At 39.4% G+C, this 18,318-nt stretch overlaps 1 protein-coding gene across 5 annotated transcripts in view; it reads right to left on the bottom strand.

Moving 5' to 3' along the window:
* The window catches only part of LOC140191404 (protein TANC2-like), a 745,351-nt gene that overhangs the window by 445,893 nt on the left and 281,140 nt on the right, over positions 1-18,318 (bottom strand). Inside the window, exon 1 of one of the 5 annotated variants that reach the window (XM_072248802.1) lies at positions 1,258-1,329. The exons of the other annotated variants lie outside the window; for them this stretch is intronic. The gene's annotated coding sequence lies outside the window, so the exon portion shown is untranslated. Of the gene's footprint in view, positions 1-1,257; positions 1,330-18,318 lie in introns of those variants that run through there. 5 annotated transcript variants of the gene reach the window in all.

Consider the following 18,318-nt stretch of genomic DNA (forward strand, 5'->3'; position numbering starts at 1 on the left):
ACGTTCTCTATTCAACCCTGTAGACACGCAAAAGCATGTCTGTGTTCTTCTCCAACAAGGTGGTGTCTGATGGAGGTGCACAAGATAACAAGCACATTTTTTTAAATGTAAACCAAAAGGTTAACCAGTTTCTCATCTTATTTTATTGTTCATAGGTCTTGTGTGTAACATCTAACACGTGGCTTACTTCAAAGTTAGTTAAACTGTAATGTGTTATCAATGCAAGATCCTTCAAGAACCCTTGTTCCTTATTCTCTATCCAAATGCGAACCAACCACACAGAATGGTGCAGAGTTCAAGCTTCCAAAATTGGATGTTGGCAGGAAATAACAATCATAAAATCAAGATAAAATTTGCATGGAAAGATTATCATATTTATACCAAGAAATCTGCCAAAGGTTGCAAAATTAATGTGCTACAGTATGAAAGTGAGCTAAATAGACTGGGAAGATGCCAGGTTTATGCAGCGAGGAGAGCAAAAGAAATACAAGTTTTGATTCTCATAGACAAAGTATTAGGAAAAACAGAAGACTCTGTCTGTGTCTCATTACTATCCAGTGACAATTCCTGGAAGGAGTGTAGCACCAAGATCAGCTTCTAATTTAATATTCCTCAGCGACAAAAGGGTGTAGCAATACTCATTAATGAAGCGCAAGAAAAACTGAACTCTCTTCATGCAACAAGTCTAATTTGTCTTCTTTCTCAAATGCAGTACAAAATGTATCTCAAACAATATTTCATACAATAGTGTTATTTAGAAATCACTAACTTACAAAGTGTCACTTTCCTGTCATGAGTAATGATATAACTAATCTTCAAGTGAATTTGTAATGTTACAAAATTAATATACAAACCAGAACTATATATGGTTATTATCCACAAAAGGAGATACAAATAATTTATTACTCACTGCAATAGTCCCACGTGTCTGCTATAATTAAATAGCATTATAAAACAAATCTGTTAAAGTTCATATTACATTGATGTGTAATAAGTTAAAACTCCCACACAAACCTTCCTCCATTCTCTGTTTACAAAGTAAATTATTAAATTATAAAGAAAATAATCCAGACTACTTTAACCTTCAAGTTTTCAGGCACAGTGTCTACTTATCGTTCAAATACACCTGCAATTTCAGTCCAAGATTCAGTGCCATTCATGCCTGTGATACAGCAGAAGTAGTTATATTTTAACTATCAACATTTTGCATGAAAATGTCAGATTTTAACACAATCATATCTAAAAGATGAAACTTACCAAACAGATTTTCAAAGTTTGTTTCCTGACTGAGACCTTCCTCCTTTCCAGTTCAACAATCGAAGTATTGTGTTTTGTGGTTTGGAAAACGATTTGAATAAATGTCAGACAATTATATCATCATTATATATGGGTGGTTCTGAATCATCTGTTTAAAAGCCGTGTAAAATTAACCAAGCATTATACAGGTCATAGTTCCTTGCTCGGCACTTGCAGGCAGCGTCATTCACTATCTCCACAGGGATAATCTTATTAACAACCTACCCTTGAAGTACTTATCCAACATATAAAGCCTTACATAGTCTTGCTTAAACCTTGGTTTAAAAACTTAGGATTTCTAACGTCTTCCATAAAAGCATAATTTTTCCACTTATTATGTCGTAGAAGCATAACACATATATTGTATGGATTTGATGTTCACTATGGGGAAAACTTGCAGGGTTTGTTAAGAAATAGCTAACTGTTCAGGTGTGCCTATCATCACCTATCCCTTGTTGAAAGGGTGTATGAGTGAATATACCTAAAACAGTATTAAGGCTAATGTTATTTCTAGAATTTCACATGCAAATATGTCTTAACAGAAAGAAAAACCGTGTCCAGGTTTAAAAGTTTAAACATTTTGTTTAAAACAGCAATTGCTGAGGATCCAGATCCAATATCCAATACTGAAAAAAAATACTATTCTGAGAATTTCATGAATTGACAACATTCAAAAGCAGGCAACCTTTCTGAAACAAAAGTTAATTATCAACATAAAAATGAATTTAATATCACAAACCACATTTATAGAACACATCTTCAAAGTGATCCAAAGATTACAATATGGGCTTTCAACATTGCCAGGTCAGTCACTATGATGGCATTACTTCTGAAAATAGTCATTTAAATTTTCCTAAAATCTAACTTGGTTGTATTTTTTTTCATTAAGTTTTTTCAAGGGTTTCATTTTTTTCAAAAATTAAGTTTAAAAAACGTTAAAGTTCTGTGCTCCTTTGAGTTTTTTTTAAAGATTTTTTTTAATTGTTGCCACATTTCTGACAGAAATGTTAATTTCCTTTCTCTTTCCACAGATGCTGCTTGATCTGCTGAGTTCTTCCAGCCTTTTATGTTTCTATTTTGGAAGGTTTCCAAATACTGTACCTTAGGTATCTTCAGTGTGCCTTAGGAAATGCCTTAGACAGCTGTCAATTTATTTTATGTCGGAATATGCTGGCTTGAGGCAGATCAACCTCCAAGAGTTAAATTTATCCTTCTTTGTGCAAAGTGCAACTCCAACCATTGGTTCTTTTTTCCCTTGACACCCACTGACTTCACTTTCACCAAGTCCCCTTGATGCCATACTCAGGCAATTACTGACTGGAAATAAGGGTAGTAACTCTCACTTCAAATGTATCTGCTTTTAATGTAAAAGTATGACTGTTTAATTAATTATGATACACCTAGTAATCCTGATAGTGCTTAGTCTCTGTAATCTTTTATTCATGCTCAAATGTCCCTGGAAGGAAAGCCAGCTGTGCCCACTGGCTTGCTGGAGGCCTTCCAGGACTTAAATTTATTATAGGCCCAAACACATCCATGACAACCAAGATTTTTCTTGTAGATCAAGATGGAGCTGAGCTGCAGTCTTCGTTGAGATCATGGCTCAGACTTAGTTTTTGTTTAAGTTTGTGGGAAGGTTTTGAGGGCAGAGAGCATAGTTAGGGCAATACACACAAAATGCTGGAAGAATGCTAGAAGAACTCAGCAGGTCAGGCGGCATCTATGGAAATGAACAAACAGACAGTGAGTGAAGCTAGGAATTAAAATGGCTGGCCACAGGGAAATTTCGCTTTTGCAGATGGAACGGAGCTGCTCACAAAGCAGTCTCCCAATTTACACTGGATCTCACCAATGTAGAGGAGGCCACCTCAGGACACAATAGGTGACCCCAGATTTGCAGATGAATGGTTGCTTCACCTGGAAGGACTGCTTGGGGCCCTGAGTGGAGGTGTGGGAAGAGGTGAATAGCCAGGTGCAGCATTTCTGTTGCTTGCAGGGATATGTGCCAGGAGGGAGATTAGTGGGGAAGGATGAATAGACAAAGGAATCACAGAGGGAGCTATCCCTGCAGAAAGTGGAGAGTTGGGGGGGGGGGTGGAGGGAAGTTAAAATGTGTTTGGTGGTAGGATCCTGTTGAAGATGGCGGAAGCTGTAGAGAATGATTTGTTGGGCGGAGGCTTATGGGTTAGTAGGCAAGGACAAGAGAAACTCTAATCCCTGTTAAGGTGGTGGGAAGATGGGGTGAGCTCAAATGTCCCGGAAATGGAGGACATGCAGATGAGGGCAGCATCAATGTTGGAGGAAGGGAAACCTCGTTCTTTGAAGGAGGAGGATATCTCTGATGTCCTGGAAAGGAAAGCCGCATCCTGGGCAAAGATGAAATTGTAGTTGATGAAATTGACAAGCTCAGCATGGGTACATGAAGCAGTGCCAAAACAGTCATTAGTTAGGGGTCAGGTTAGAGTTTAGGGACAGTGATGTCAGGGGAATTAGAGGTTGAATTGGGGTTTTGAGACGGGGAACTGGAAGATTTAGAGTCCACGCCTCCACTCTGAGCTCGAAGGCCAACAACATAGACAGGTGAAGAAGGACATCCATGGATGTCAGGGTATCTCAGGTTGGTGCATCCTGGGATCAGAAGTCTGTGTGAGCAGGACGCACAAGGACTCACGAGGGCCAGTCATTCGGCACACCCAGAGCTCAAGTCTAGAAGTTTGGGGTCCTGACATCGGCTAGTCCGGGAGTCGATACTGAAGATCGAAGCCCAAAAGTTGATCGGAAGTCAAAACCCAATAGCTGAAGCCTGCAAACTGGAGATTGGAGGCCTGTCATGGGGTTGGAGGAGTATCCATGTGTGTGAGTGGATGGGAAGGAGGAAAGGAGTTTATTTTGCTGCTGTTGTTCTGTTGATTGATGTGTTCTGTTTTGTTCTGTCAAGCATTGTGGGCACATTATGTTGGGTCTGGAACGTGTGGCAACACTTGTCAACTGCACCAGCATATCCTTAGGTGTATTAACAATGCATTTCACTATGTTTCAATGTACATGTGATAAATAAATCTGTATCTAATCATGGTTTATTAACTATTTTTTGTTTGTCATCATAGTTATTTTTACACTTTAAAAATAATTCAAATGTCAAGTGAACTTTGATTCGAAGTTGAGACTCAGTGGATATGAGCTCTACCTTTTTCAGTAATAGCAAAGTCTGATGCGCCAGTTTCAGTGTATCAAAAGACAACACATTCCACTGATCAATGTTTCTCTTTAAGTCACACAGACCTAGCACCCAAGGCAACATGCAGAAAATGCTAGAGAATCTCAGCAGGCCAGGCAGCATCTTTGGAAAAGAGTTAACAGTCAACGTCCAACATTTTTTGTGTGTTGCTTTGGATCTCCAGCATCTGCAGATTTTCTCATGTTTGTGACAAATGCACCCACCCCTTTGCCATTGACTCCGTCATCTTCAGTTATCTGCAGCTACTTGTAAGCTGCCATAAAATATTTTAAATGCCATATTGTTCCAGTAGGTCTGGCTAATTATGAAAGAAACAAATCTCAAACACATCTCTAAGTTACTGTTGCAATCTGATGCCTCTGCAGAGAACAAAGAAACTCAAATGCAATTCATCTGAACATAATTAAATGACTCATGCTAACAGCTCGTGACAAAATGTGTCAACTTCTTTTCAAAAGAAATCAAAACCTTAACTAACATTGTCACATATTACACTTCACTACACTCTCCACATTGAGGAAGGACACAAGACACACTGTTCCTTGGCACATGCAAGAACTGCAAAGGGGAAATAAGTGTTTAATGTTCAATGAATTAAGACACTGCATTGATATAAATCTGATACAATTCACATTTTAGCACTGAATAGCCAACTACAATTAGCATAAAGATGTCAGAATGTATTCTTGTGCCTTTCTGCTACCAAATGAGCTGAAGTTCAATTATAATGTGCAACCAGTTTGATTCTTTAATGTAGAAACTTAACACCATTCTGTTGCAGCATTAACACATCTTTCCCATAGGCCAGTAATTTGTCCAATTTATTTATTTGGAGGATGAATATTTATTCCTTCACAGAGTGTAGATGTTACTAGTAAGGCTAGCATTTACTCAAAATCAAAGTAAATTTAGTATCAAAGGACATACACTATATGTCACCATGCATGAGATTCAATGTCTTATTGGCATTTACAGGAAAATAAAGAAATACAATGGAGTTTATGAAAAACTATACATAAACAAAGACCGATAAACAACTAATGGGCAAAAGAAGACAAATCATGCAAATAATAAAAAAGAAACTAAATAATACTGAGAACTTAAATTGCGGTCATTGAAAGCAAGTCCATAGATTGTAGAATCATTTCAGAGTTGAGGTGAGTGATGTTATCCACTCTGGTTCAGGATCCTGATGGCTGTAGGGTAATAACCGTTCCTGAATCTGATGATGTGGAACCTAAGGCTCCTAAATACATTGGCGCGTTTGTAGTCACATTGGCTATACTCCATATACCCTAGACTTCCAATTTGATGGCATGAACATCGATTTCTCTATCTTCCAATAATCAATCTCTGCTCACTCCTTCTCTCTTTTTCCATTCCTTATTCTGGTTACCTTCTCACTCCTCTTCTCCTCCCCTGCCCATCTGCTCCCTCTAATGCCCCTCCTCTGCCCCTTTCTTCCATGGTCCACTGTCCTCTATTAGATTTCTTCTTCTTCTTCTTCAGCCCTTCACCTCATTCACCCATACCCTCCCAGATTCTTACTTCATCCTCTTCCCCTACCCACCTTCTCCTCACCTGGTCTCACCTACCACCTGCCAGCTTTTACTCCTTCTCCTCCCTCCACCCTCTTATTCTGGCTTCTTCACCCTTCTTTTCCAATGCTGATGAAGAGTCTTGGTCCAAAACATCAACTGTTTCCTCATCTCCATAGATGCTGCCTGACCTGCTGAGCTCCACTAGCATTTTGCATCCTTTACTTTCATATTCCTGATTCATTCAATGACATAAATTCCCCCATCTGACATTTTGGGGTGTAAATATTTGGCTCAAAACTGGTGTTCATTTCTGATAACCGAAAATCCCCACTTTACGACCATTTGAGTAAAAGAAATTCACCTCCACCGGACTTCACAAATCACCACCCAAAAATTTAAGGTATGAAATAAAATTCCCTGTTATGAAAGCTTTGTTGTGTCTCCGTACTGAGAACACATGGAGGGCTATCTCAAAGTGCAGTATTGTCATGCTCTTTATCTGCAAGGTGTTTTCTTAGCTGCACTACATTGTGGGGAGCCACAGTAACCATGATCAACTCCTTACAGTAACCTCTTGGCCTTTACTCCACTTCCTTGCTTTATCCCATTATACCCCCAAGCTCCTCCTTTCTCCCATATACCTTGATCCTTGAATCCCATCCCTTTCCCTAATACCATCACTTCCTAATCCATATCTTAATCCACGAGCCTTCTCTGGCAGAGATAATAGGCAAACAGATGATACAAGCGATTCTACAACCAGAGAAACACTCTCAAAATGCTGGAGGAACTTAGCAGGACAAGCAGCATCTATGGAAATGAATAAACAGTCAACATTTTGGGCAGAGACCCTTCTTCAGGACTGGAAAGGAAGTTAGAGGATGCCAGAATAGGAGATGGGGGAGAGGAAGGAGGACTAGCTAGAAGGTGATAGATAAAGCCAGGTGGGTTGGGCAGGCGATGAACTAAGAAGCTGCGAGGTGATAGGTGGAAAAGGAAAGGGCTGGAGAAGGAGGAATCTAATAGGAGAGGAGAGTGGACCACAGGAGAAAGGAAGGAGGGGCACCAGGGGAAGGTGACAGGCAGGTGAGGAAAAGAGGCAATCGTGGAGTTAGCACCTCTATAACGTCTGAAGCTCAACATAGGTTGGATATGATACCTTGGTCACAAGGGAATTGAAGTTTGTGATGGATATTGGAAATGATTGCTTTATTTTTTTCATCAACGTTGCCTTCAACTCCCACCTTGTCTTTAGTTTCACTGGTCCATCTCTGACATCCATCTATATATATCTATATCTATCTATCTATATCTCTCTCTCTCTCTCCTCTCCCCCCCCCCAAATCTCTGGAGACAAACTGTCTACCAACATCTTTTATAAACCTACCCGTTCCCACGGCTATCTTGACTATACCTCTTCCCATTGTCTCCAGTAAAAATGCCATTCCCTTTCCTCTGTTCATTTGCCTCCACCACATCTGTTCCCAGGATGAGGGTTTTCTTTCCAGGACATCAGAGATTTCATCCTCCTTCAAAGAATTGGTTTATTGAAACATATAAAATTCTTACATGGCTCAAGAGGATAAATGCAGAAACGATATTCCTCTTGGCTGAATTGTCTGGTGTAGGTTGATGGTCTTAAAATAAAGGATCAGCCATTCAGAAGAAATGAGAAGAAATATCTTCTGCCAGAGTAGAGTGAATTTTTACAATTCTTAACCCATGTAGCCCAATAACTATATTCAGGACTAAAATCAGTGCATTCTTTAGATAAAGGAAATCAAGGGATTTGGGTTAATACAAGAAAGTCGCAGAGGTATAAAAATCAGATGTGACCTGACTGAATAGAAGAGTAGGAAAATCAATAAAATCAAAATTTTAAATTACAATTAAAACATTTCAAGAAAATAAAGAAAGCTATTATCTGACACAGAAATTGAAACCATGCCAAATGGAATCTACAATGTGAGGAATTGTAAGCTAATCCACTTGGTAGAAAAGGAAAACTAAAATTGTTTTCCATAATTAAATGATCAGAACTCCATAAGGGCAAAGAGATTTAAATGTCAAGATAAACTCAATTTTAATATCAGAGGTACATAAACTTGTTAAAGAGGATAATTCAATGTAAGGTCTTGCCTTAATGGAACTGAAATTTAACAGTGGTGCCTTGTCAGATCCTATTCTGAAGTCCTATATTCAGCCCATTGCATTCATTTAGACCAGGGGTTCCCAAGCCACGGAGCCTTACTATTAACTAAGGGGTCCGTACACCCCAGGTTGGGAACCCCTGAATTAGAAGAACAGATTTAACAGAATTCCCAGATTTCAGACTCATTTTATTTTTATTTTATTCAGATTCATTTATCACATGTACATCAAAATATACACTGAAATACATCTTTGCATTAACAACCAACACAACTTAAGGATATGCTGGGGGCACCCACAAGCATGGCCTCACATTCAGGTGCCAACAGAGCATGCCCACTATATTCAGCAGAACAATACAGAACACGACAAAACAGAACAAAACAAACAACCAATTAATGACAGTAAAACAAGCCCAGTTCCTCCCTCCCTCCCACCCGGCCACGCACATAGACAGTCCTCCAACCACAGGGCAGGCCATCAGTATCAACTCCAGGACTCGCTAATAACAATGAATGATGAGCCCTGAACACTAGGCTTTGCACTTTGGACACAGCGGTGTCTGGACCCCAAACACTAGGCCTCAGACGCTGGTCTCACCAACTCATGTACCTAAGGGGTCACAGGGCCTCATATCCTGCCCGCACACTCCTCCAGTCCTGGAACCAGCCAACAAATCTCAGACCTTTGGTGGGGGGGGGGGGGGGGGGAGAGGGAGGAGTATGGCCACCCACCCTCATCCTCGATGGTCTGCTGGCCTAACATCTGACCATGGATGTACTTCTTCCCACATCCACATCACTGGCCTTCAAATGCAGAGCAGAGGCCTAAACTCTTGCCTAACCTCTAGTTCCCCCTTATTCCCGTCCCTAAACCCTAACCTGATTGCTATATCCTTGAGGCCACCCCTATGAATTAAAATGCAACTAAATCTGAGCCACAATCTCTACGGAGACTGCAGCTCAGTGCCATCTTGACTGGAAGACAGTATTTACTACTATTTAAAGGGCATTTAGCCAGAGAGTAATGAATCTGTGGAATGCAGTGGAGGTCAAGTCCGTGGGTATATTTAAGGCGAAAGTTGCTCGTATCCTGATCGGTCAGGGCATCAAAGGAAATGGCGAGAAGGCAGGTGTATGGGGTTGAGTGGGATGCAGGATCAGCTATGACAGAATGGTGGAGCAGACTCAATGGGCTGAATGGCCTAATTCTGCTCCTATATCTTATGGTCTTATGGGTTAAACTGTGATAATGTTTCATCATCTGATCTGCACTCCTTCAAGTTTGGAAAGATTAGGTGTTGATCTGAATCAAAGCATTTAAAACCAAAAAGGTATTCAAGCAGGTTAATACTGAAAAAAATTCAAAGAATCCAGGTCATAGACACAATTCTAAAATTACAATTAGAAAACAATGACACAGAGAATAATGAAACTTACACTTTAGAAAGCTGTGGATTCAAGATCAAATTAAATTTTGAAAAGTGAGATTGAAAGATTCTTCAAAGAAAGTGTTTTGATTAGCATAGAACAAAAATAGACAAATGAAGACTATTTGCAGATTTGTAATGGCCTCCTCCTGTTCCCATATTTCAACAAAATGAAGCTGGTGTAGAGTATGAAACATTGCTGCTTTTGGCCAAAGGGGAGAAGTCACAACAGATAAGAGAATTGCTGAAATGTTAATCTAGTAGAGAAACCAGGATTGTATTGAAGAGCAAAATGGAGATGTAAAACAAAGTTGATTCTCAATATGCAGAAATTTCTCCCATGTAGTAATAGAATACTTTATGCATATGAAAAGGCAACAATGACGAACTAAATGACAAGGTGTACAAGTGGCAGTCCTAGAGAAAAACTTGTGGAGAAAAACCAGTAGAAATGACAAATCATTTAACACACACCAGAATTCTCCCTATAATTTTCATGCTGCGTCTGGAGTCATTTGTCCTACAGACGTGCTTATAATCACAACTTCATTTAAAATGATTCCTGTATTTCAATCGGATTTTTTGCAACATTTTATAATCTCTTAAATAGGTTGCCACAATAGTATTAAAATACAGTCATTAGTAAGTTTTGAACATCTCCAGATATTCTTCCCCACTCTGCTATGTTGTATCAGACATATCCTAATTCAGCTCTGTACCCCAGTAAATTTCTCCCTTCTAATCACCGTGTCAAGGGAAGTATCACACTCATGTTATAGAACTGTAAAACTCCAAATCGAGTAGTCTGTCTTGAGACTCTAGAGATATATTTCAGCAAAGACAGACTTTCTAACTTACTTTTCCTTGATCCCCAAGATACTGAAATCACTAAATATTAATCAGAACTATTAGAAGTACAGGTTTCCCCCGCCATCCAAAGGCAGAGCATTCCTATGAAACGGTTCATAAGCCGGAATGTCGTAAAGTGAAGAAGTAATTACCATTAATTTATATGGGAAAAATTTGTGAGCATTCACAGACCCAAAAATAACCTACCAAATCAGGCCAAAGAACACATAAAACCTAAAATAACAGTAACATATAGTAAAAGCAGGAATGATATGATGAATACACAACCTATATAAAGTAGAAATACTTTTCCACAATAATTGCCTGCACTGTTCTCCATAGCGACAATCTCACGCAAGCACTCTTGGCAAAAACACGGCACAAGCGTTCTCCAGTAATCTTTAAGCAATGAAGTTGCCAAATCATACCAAATAACACATAAAAATACACAGCCTATATAAAGTAGAAATAATGTATGTACAGTGTAGTATCACTTATCGGAATTGGGAAGTCAGCGCTGAGCACACTGATGATGGTGTGTTAGACTGAGTCATCCGAGGTTGGGGTGGTGTAGTGGCCCCCACCCTCCGGGCAGCGACCCGATACCGAACCGCAAAGCATGCAGCAGTCCAGCGGTGCTCAGGACGCACCCAGCACATCTTTAAGAAAAAAAACGAAATAAACAGGCTAATTAGTTAGGTGCCGCCCGGCACTTAAATGTTGGCCCAGATCAGAGGCGACGCAATCGGCAATCGTCTATGACCTGGGCCGACACTTACGTGCTGGGCAGCACCTAATTAATTAGCTTGTTTATTTCGGCCTTTTTTCTTAAAGATGTGCTGGGTGCCTCCCGGCTACCGCTGCATTTTTCGCGGATCGGTATCTGTCCGCGGCCCAGGGTTTGGGGTGGTGAGACACTGGGGTGTCATCTCGTCGTCTGTTTCCATGAGGGTAGGCAGGTCATCTTCTTCTATGTCTGCCTGCCTCGATGTCGAAGGTCGAGGTTCGTCGTCTGCTGTGGCTAATGTGGAAGGCTTGCTTGACTGCTTAGCCTCGCGCATTTTTAGATCATACAGTTCTTTGTAAGCACTCAAACCATCCTGCAAATATGCCCTAAACCGACGTACCCTTTCAAAATTAAGGTCGTACTTTATCATTGCAGCGAAAATCTCACGCAGTTGCCTCACGTTCAGTTCCTGGAAGACTTCATTTTCAGTCTATTCGGTACTGCATTCAGTTTTGATTGTTATCCTTTCCTCTTGCAATTGCATCAGCTCTTCATCTATCAGTTCTTGGTCATGAGATGCCAAAACCCCTTCAACATCATCTTTGTCAACTTCCACAAGCCAAACTCACATTGTCCTTGCTTCGTTCACCATGATCGAAACGCTTAATTATGTCTAGTTTTATGCTAAGTGTAACACCCTTACGAGCTCTTTCAGGCTTTTCCAATACCTTAGAACTCATCTTGCAAATGGCTGCTCACAGGCACAGGTTTAAGCAATGCCGTCTAGAATGCAGTTCCGAATCTGGGGGAGAGCAGCTGCTTGGGGCGCGCGCTGCCTTTTTTTCGTAACAGTGAAAACACCTTCTGTTAGCGAAAACAGGTAACTAATGTAGGTCTTTCGTAACAGTGAGGTTTCGTAAAGCAAACGTTCGAAAAGCAGGGGACACCTGTAAATCAGTTAGGTCAATGTTCACAAAATGTATTTACTTGAAACAATTTCTTACTTTCTCCTCTGTATTACAAAAAATTGAGGATAAGCCTATCCACATCCTTCCGCCCCCCCATCTAAAGCAAATAGAAAAGATCAAAGGTAATTTGAACACACAAACATCGAAAAAAACTAATGTGAAAATCTTTTTACAATAACATGCGGTCCAAAATTGCAATAAGCTAAAAGAAATAATCAGACCAAGATATTGATACATGAAGTGAATAATCAAGCTATGCCTTTTATTTCCTGCAGTTAGTGTAACACTGTTTAATCGTTAAGAATAAAGTTCAAAGTAAATGTATTATCAAAGTACATACATGTCACCATATACAACCCTGAGATTCATCTTCTTGCAGATATATTCAATAAATCTATAGAATAGTAACTATAACAGAAACAATGAAGGACTGCCAAACTTGGGCATTCAATCAGAGTGCAGAACACAACAAACTGCAAATACAAAAAGAAATAATAATAATAATAATAAATAAATAAGTAATAAGTATCAAGAACATGAGATGAAGAGTCCTTGAAAATGAGTCCATAGGTTGTGGGAACATTTCACAGGTAGAGCAAATGATGTTATTCCCCTTTCACTCAGTGGGAGAAATTTACTAAATATATTAAGTTTTTATTAAGTTGGTTAGTAAAAAATATTTTACAAGATTGGTACCTTTGCTGCTTTCGAAGTTCATTTACACATAAAATTAAACAATGAAACAAAAATACTGGGTGAAGGACTGCAACTTACAACATAACCAAAATGTCGAATGACATGTATCCCTCCAGCTCCAATTGAAAACCACCAAACGTGTATGGCACTAACTATATGGGCATAACTCAGGTGACTTTACATACTGTACCACTTGCATTAATTGTATGAATTTATTTTCATTCCAGCAATTGAAACAAAGGAAAGCAGTCTTAACAGTTCGCACTAATGCTCATTTTAGTAAACAGATTCATGGTATCAAAGAATATCCAAAGTGGTATATCTGTTAGTGAGTGGAACTTCCACTGGGAACCTTCCACTGCCTGCCTACTGCCCTTACTTTTCCTGGTGGCCACCAATCTTGTACATTGGGTGTGACCTCAACTGTAAAAATCTCATCTATGAAACCTTCAGCTTCCTGGATGATCCTGAGTACATCCAACTCCAGCTCCAATTCCTTGACCCAGTCTGTCAGGACTGTAGCTGGGAGCACTTCGTACCATAGAGTCATCAGGAAGACTGTGAGGTTCCCTGATTTCCTACCTCCCACAGGAGGAACATTCCACTGCCCGAACTGCCATTCTACCTAGACTGAATCAAGAAATAAGGATTAAGAAACAAAATAAAATCTTACCTATTCTTACTGTGCCTCCTCACCAAAGTCTTTTTAAAGATTCACTCACTCCCGACACTTAGACCACTTAACTCAACCTCTTCAGTCAAAGGTTCGGCTCCCCACTCCTATCTGTCACTATGACCACTACAAAATCTCATAATTATTTTCCAAAAGCAGTTTGTATTACAAAATGAAAACTAAAATGTAAATATCACAAACAATGGGTTTACATTGATCTTAGCTTTTGTTCTAATCAAGAACAAATGCAGAAGGTTGAACAGATAAGTAATATTTTAGATTTGACTAACACTTTATTTTGCTGTGTAATTGGTGCCCTACTTTTTTTTTACTGAAACAGCTAAATTTCATTCCTACCCTAGGGAAATGCTGAAGAAAGCTGTAAAAAGATTTGAGTTGAAAAGTAGGGCAAAGGTAGACCAGACTAAAGATTCTGCAATATGTAGCAGTCACCCTCAACACACGTTAAACAAACTTGGCATGTTGAAAATTCAGGACCTTGGGAAATTGCCTTAGGCATGGAGGAGAACACGCATAGCCTTGACAGGTTTTCCTTGAAATATATCCAAACCAAGTAACAATTAACAAACAACGATGCTGGCATTTTTCCAAGTGCCATATAAAGTATAGCATCCAGAACAGTTCAAAACAGAAGGAGAATGAAATATTGCTCAAAGTGGCACACTAGCTGATTTTTTGCACAGAATTATCAAATCGTCTTACCATCATAAAATTTGAACTGTATGATTCAAAATTTCACGTGCCAAGCAAAGGCCACCTCCAACAGAAAGTCTAACTGCTCAAGCATGATATTCAATGGTAATACCACTGCAAAATTCCCTAACATTTGCAACTTGGCTATTACCATTAACCAGAAAATCACTGAATTTACCAAAAAATGCTGCAGCTTCAAAAACAGGTCAGAGGCTGAGTATCATTTGGTAAAATGGCTCACTCCTGATGCTCCAAACCCTTTTCACCATATACAAGATAAAACTGGTAGTTCTGCTGTGAATGGTTACATGAAAAATTAATCTCAGGGTAGTACATCGTGATATATACAGTGGCTATAAAAAATAATTCACCCCCCCACCCCCGGCCCCACTGAAGTTCTCATGTTTTATTGTTTTACAATATTGAATCGCAGTAGATTTAATTTGGCTTATTTTGACACTGATCAACATAAAACAACTCCGTCATGTCAAAGTGAAAACCGATCTCTGTAATGTGATCTAAATTAATTACAAGTAAAAAACACAAAATAATTGATTGTATAAGTATTCACCCCCTTTAATGACACACCAGATCATCACTGGTGCACCCAATTGGGTTTGGAAGTCACATAATTAGTTAAATGGAGATCTGCTTTTGGAGACCTGTGTGCAGTCAAGGTGTTTCAATTGATTCTAAAAATACACCTGTATCTGGAAGGTCCAACTGCTGATGAGTCAGTATCTTGGCAAAAACTACACCATGAAGACAAAAGAAAACTTCAAGCAACTCCACAGAAAGGTTATTGAAAAGCACAAATCAGGAGATCAATACAAGAAAATTTCCAAGCCACTGAATATCCCTTGGAGTACAGTTAAGTCAATCATTAAGAGATGGAAAGAATATGGAGCAGCTGTAAATCTGTCTAGAGCAGGCCATCCTCAAAAACAGCGACTGTGCAAGAAGGAGACTAGTGAGAGAGGCCACCAAGAGACCTATGACAACTCTGGAGAAGTTACAAGCTTCAGTGGCTGAGATGGGAGAGATTGCACATACAACTGTTGCCCAGGTGCTTCACCAGTCATAACTTTACGGGAGAGTGGCAAAGAGAAAGCCACTGTTGAAAAAACTCACGCTAAAATTTTGGCTAGAGTTTGCCAGAAGGCATGTGGGAGACTCTGAAGTCAGCTGGAAGAGGTTTCTATGGTCTGATGAAACCAAAATTGAGCTTTTTGGCCATCAGACTAAACGCTATGTTTGGCATAAGCCAAACACCGCACATCATCAAAAACACACCATCCCTACCATGCTGATAGCTGCATCATGTTGTGTGGATGCTTCATTGCAGCAGGTCCTGAAAGGCTTGTGAAAGTAGAGGGTAAAATGAATGCAGCCAAATACAGGAAAATCCTGGGGGAAAACCTGATGCAGTCTACAAGAGAACTGCGACTTGGGAGAAGATATGTTTTCTATAAGACAATGACCCCCAAGCATAAGGTCAAAGCCACACAAGAATAGCTTAAAAACAACAAAGTTAATGTCCTGGAGTGGCCAAGTCAGAGTCCAGACCTCAATCAAATTGAGAATTTCTGGCTAGACTTGAAAAGGGCTGTTCACCCCCAATCCCCATGCAATCTTACAGAGCTTGAGCAGTTTTATAACAAAGAATTGGGAAAAATTGCAGTGTCCAGATGTGCAAAGCTGATAAAGACCTATCCACACAGACTCAAGGCTGTAATTGCTGCCAAAGGTGCACCTACTAATACTGACTTGAAAGTGTGAGTAATTATGCAACTAATTATTGTGCTTAATAATTGTAATAAATTTAGACCAATTTGTAGAAATGTGTTCCCTTGGCACAAAAGTGTCTTTTCTGTTGTTCAGTGTCAAAAAAGTCAAATTAAATCCACTGTGATTCAATGTTGTAGACAATAATACATGAAAACTTCTGGGGGGGGGGGAATACTTTTTATAGGCATTCTATGTACCTTGATAATAAATTTATAAATTTACTTAGAACTTTGGTTTGTAACTTTTTTACTTGGTAAATGACCTAAACCCATCCTCGGGCTTGAATCAGGTTTTGATAGGGATTTTAATTTCACACTAAATTGGCCATTATCCTGGTATACTTCTATATAACTGATGCCAATGGCTCTCTCCAAAGATTGGTAAAAATATAACCAATGAGCACAATATGAGTTCAAAGATTTTTATGACCTCTTAATGCTTGATTTTTGTGATTTAAGACCAAAATTCAATAATAATTTGTAAAACAAGTCTGATGAAATAGGAAAACTGGTTCAAGAATATTAGGCTAGGGTTAATGTGGTGCTCACGTTTAAAATTTCATTTATGGAATGTGTGCATCACCAGCCACATAGCCAAAATTGATACCAAAACATGGTATTGAAACATGCATAGATATAAGCATTAAATTACAAAGATTTTAATGGATTGGTGAAATTGAGCCAAATGGATTTCAACTGAGAGCATTGAGAAACATGAACAGGTAATGTTGTGAGTAGTGTAGAAGACAAAGACTACAAGCAGGATACAGATCAGTTGCAGATATGAGTGGAGAAATGGCAGATGGAGTCTGTCCAAGTTACAGAAGACATATGGCACGCATGCTTTTACTACTCAAGGCACTGAGTTCAAGAGTCAGGAACTTGTGTTACAGTTTTACAAAATTCTGGTTAGGCTGCATCTGCAGCATTGCATTCAATTCCAGTGTCCCCATGAAAGAAAGGATGTGGAAACTTTGGGTGCCAAGGCTTAGAAAGTGCAGATGCTGCAGGTATGATAAGGAGAGGTGGGACTAACAAGTGCTATTTCCTTTGGAGCAGCAGAGGCTAAGGAGAGACCTGATTGAAGTTTACAAACCTATGAGAGGAAGAGTCATCAGCCAATACCTTTCTGCAAGGTTTGAAATAACCGAAATCAGAGGACACGCATTTCAGATCAGTTCTTTTTCAGACACAGTATATTGGGTGTCTGGAATGTGCTGTCAGGGGTGGTGGTGGGAGCAAATATGATAGAGGCATTTAAGAGGCTCCTAAATCGGCACATGAATATACAGAAAATGAAGGGATATGGACCATGTGCAGGCAGAAGCAATTAGTGTAATTAGACATTATTAGCTTAATTAGTTCAGAACAACATCATGATCCAAAGGGGCTGTTCCTGTCCTGTACTGTTCTGTGAAATAGTTCCCTCCTCCATTTTATGTTTCTGATTTTATCATTTGTACTTCAAATGAAACTATATTTAGTCCAATAAAGCTGTTATTCTTAGGGGAATTATTAGCTCCAATTGTCTATCCTTCACTTTCAAAGATGTACAAGGATTTAACACTTCCTGGTTACTCCCTTTTCATTTCAAGCTTCAGATTTTTTTTTTGTAACTGTATTTTACTGCTGCCGTGTGCTCTGTATAACTGTTGGTAATGTGTTTTGCACCTTGGTCCCAAAGAAACACTGTTTCGTTTGGCTGCATTCATGTATGGTTGAATGACATTTGAACTTGGACTTGAGGGAATAATTAATAAAGGGTCAAAATTATTATGCAACATTATTTTATTACTGTATTATTTTTGCTAAATAACACAGGCACGACCTCATGGGCAAAATCAGAATTGGTTGAAGTTCATTGATCAGAACCTGCCACTCAAGCTCAGCCCATAATAGTGGCCCTGAGCTTTCAATTACCTGCCATTTTAATTCTCTTTCCCACTCTCACTCTGGTCCGTTTGTCTGTGGTCCACTACTCTGTTTTCCAAGGCCCAATAACGGATTGCAGAACAACACCCCACATTCCTTCTGGGAACATTGCAGCCTTCTGTACTGGATATCAAATTCTCAGCTTCAGTTAACTCATTTTTTCTTTCTACCTATATCAGAACGAGCCATTCCTGTCCTTATCCATTTGTGACTTTAACTCAGATGTTTTTAAACCTCTTCACTGATATAGTTAGGTATGTTCCACAGTCCTATTAGTAGGAATATATAACTCAGACAAAGCAACAGAATCTACTTTC

The sequence above is a fragment of the Mobula birostris genome, chromosome X, assembly GCF_030028105.1.
Source record: "Mobula birostris isolate sMobBir1 chromosome X, sMobBir1.hap1, whole genome shotgun sequence".
Taxonomy (NCBI): domain Eukaryota; kingdom Metazoa; phylum Chordata; class Chondrichthyes; order Myliobatiformes; family Myliobatidae; genus Mobula; species Mobula birostris.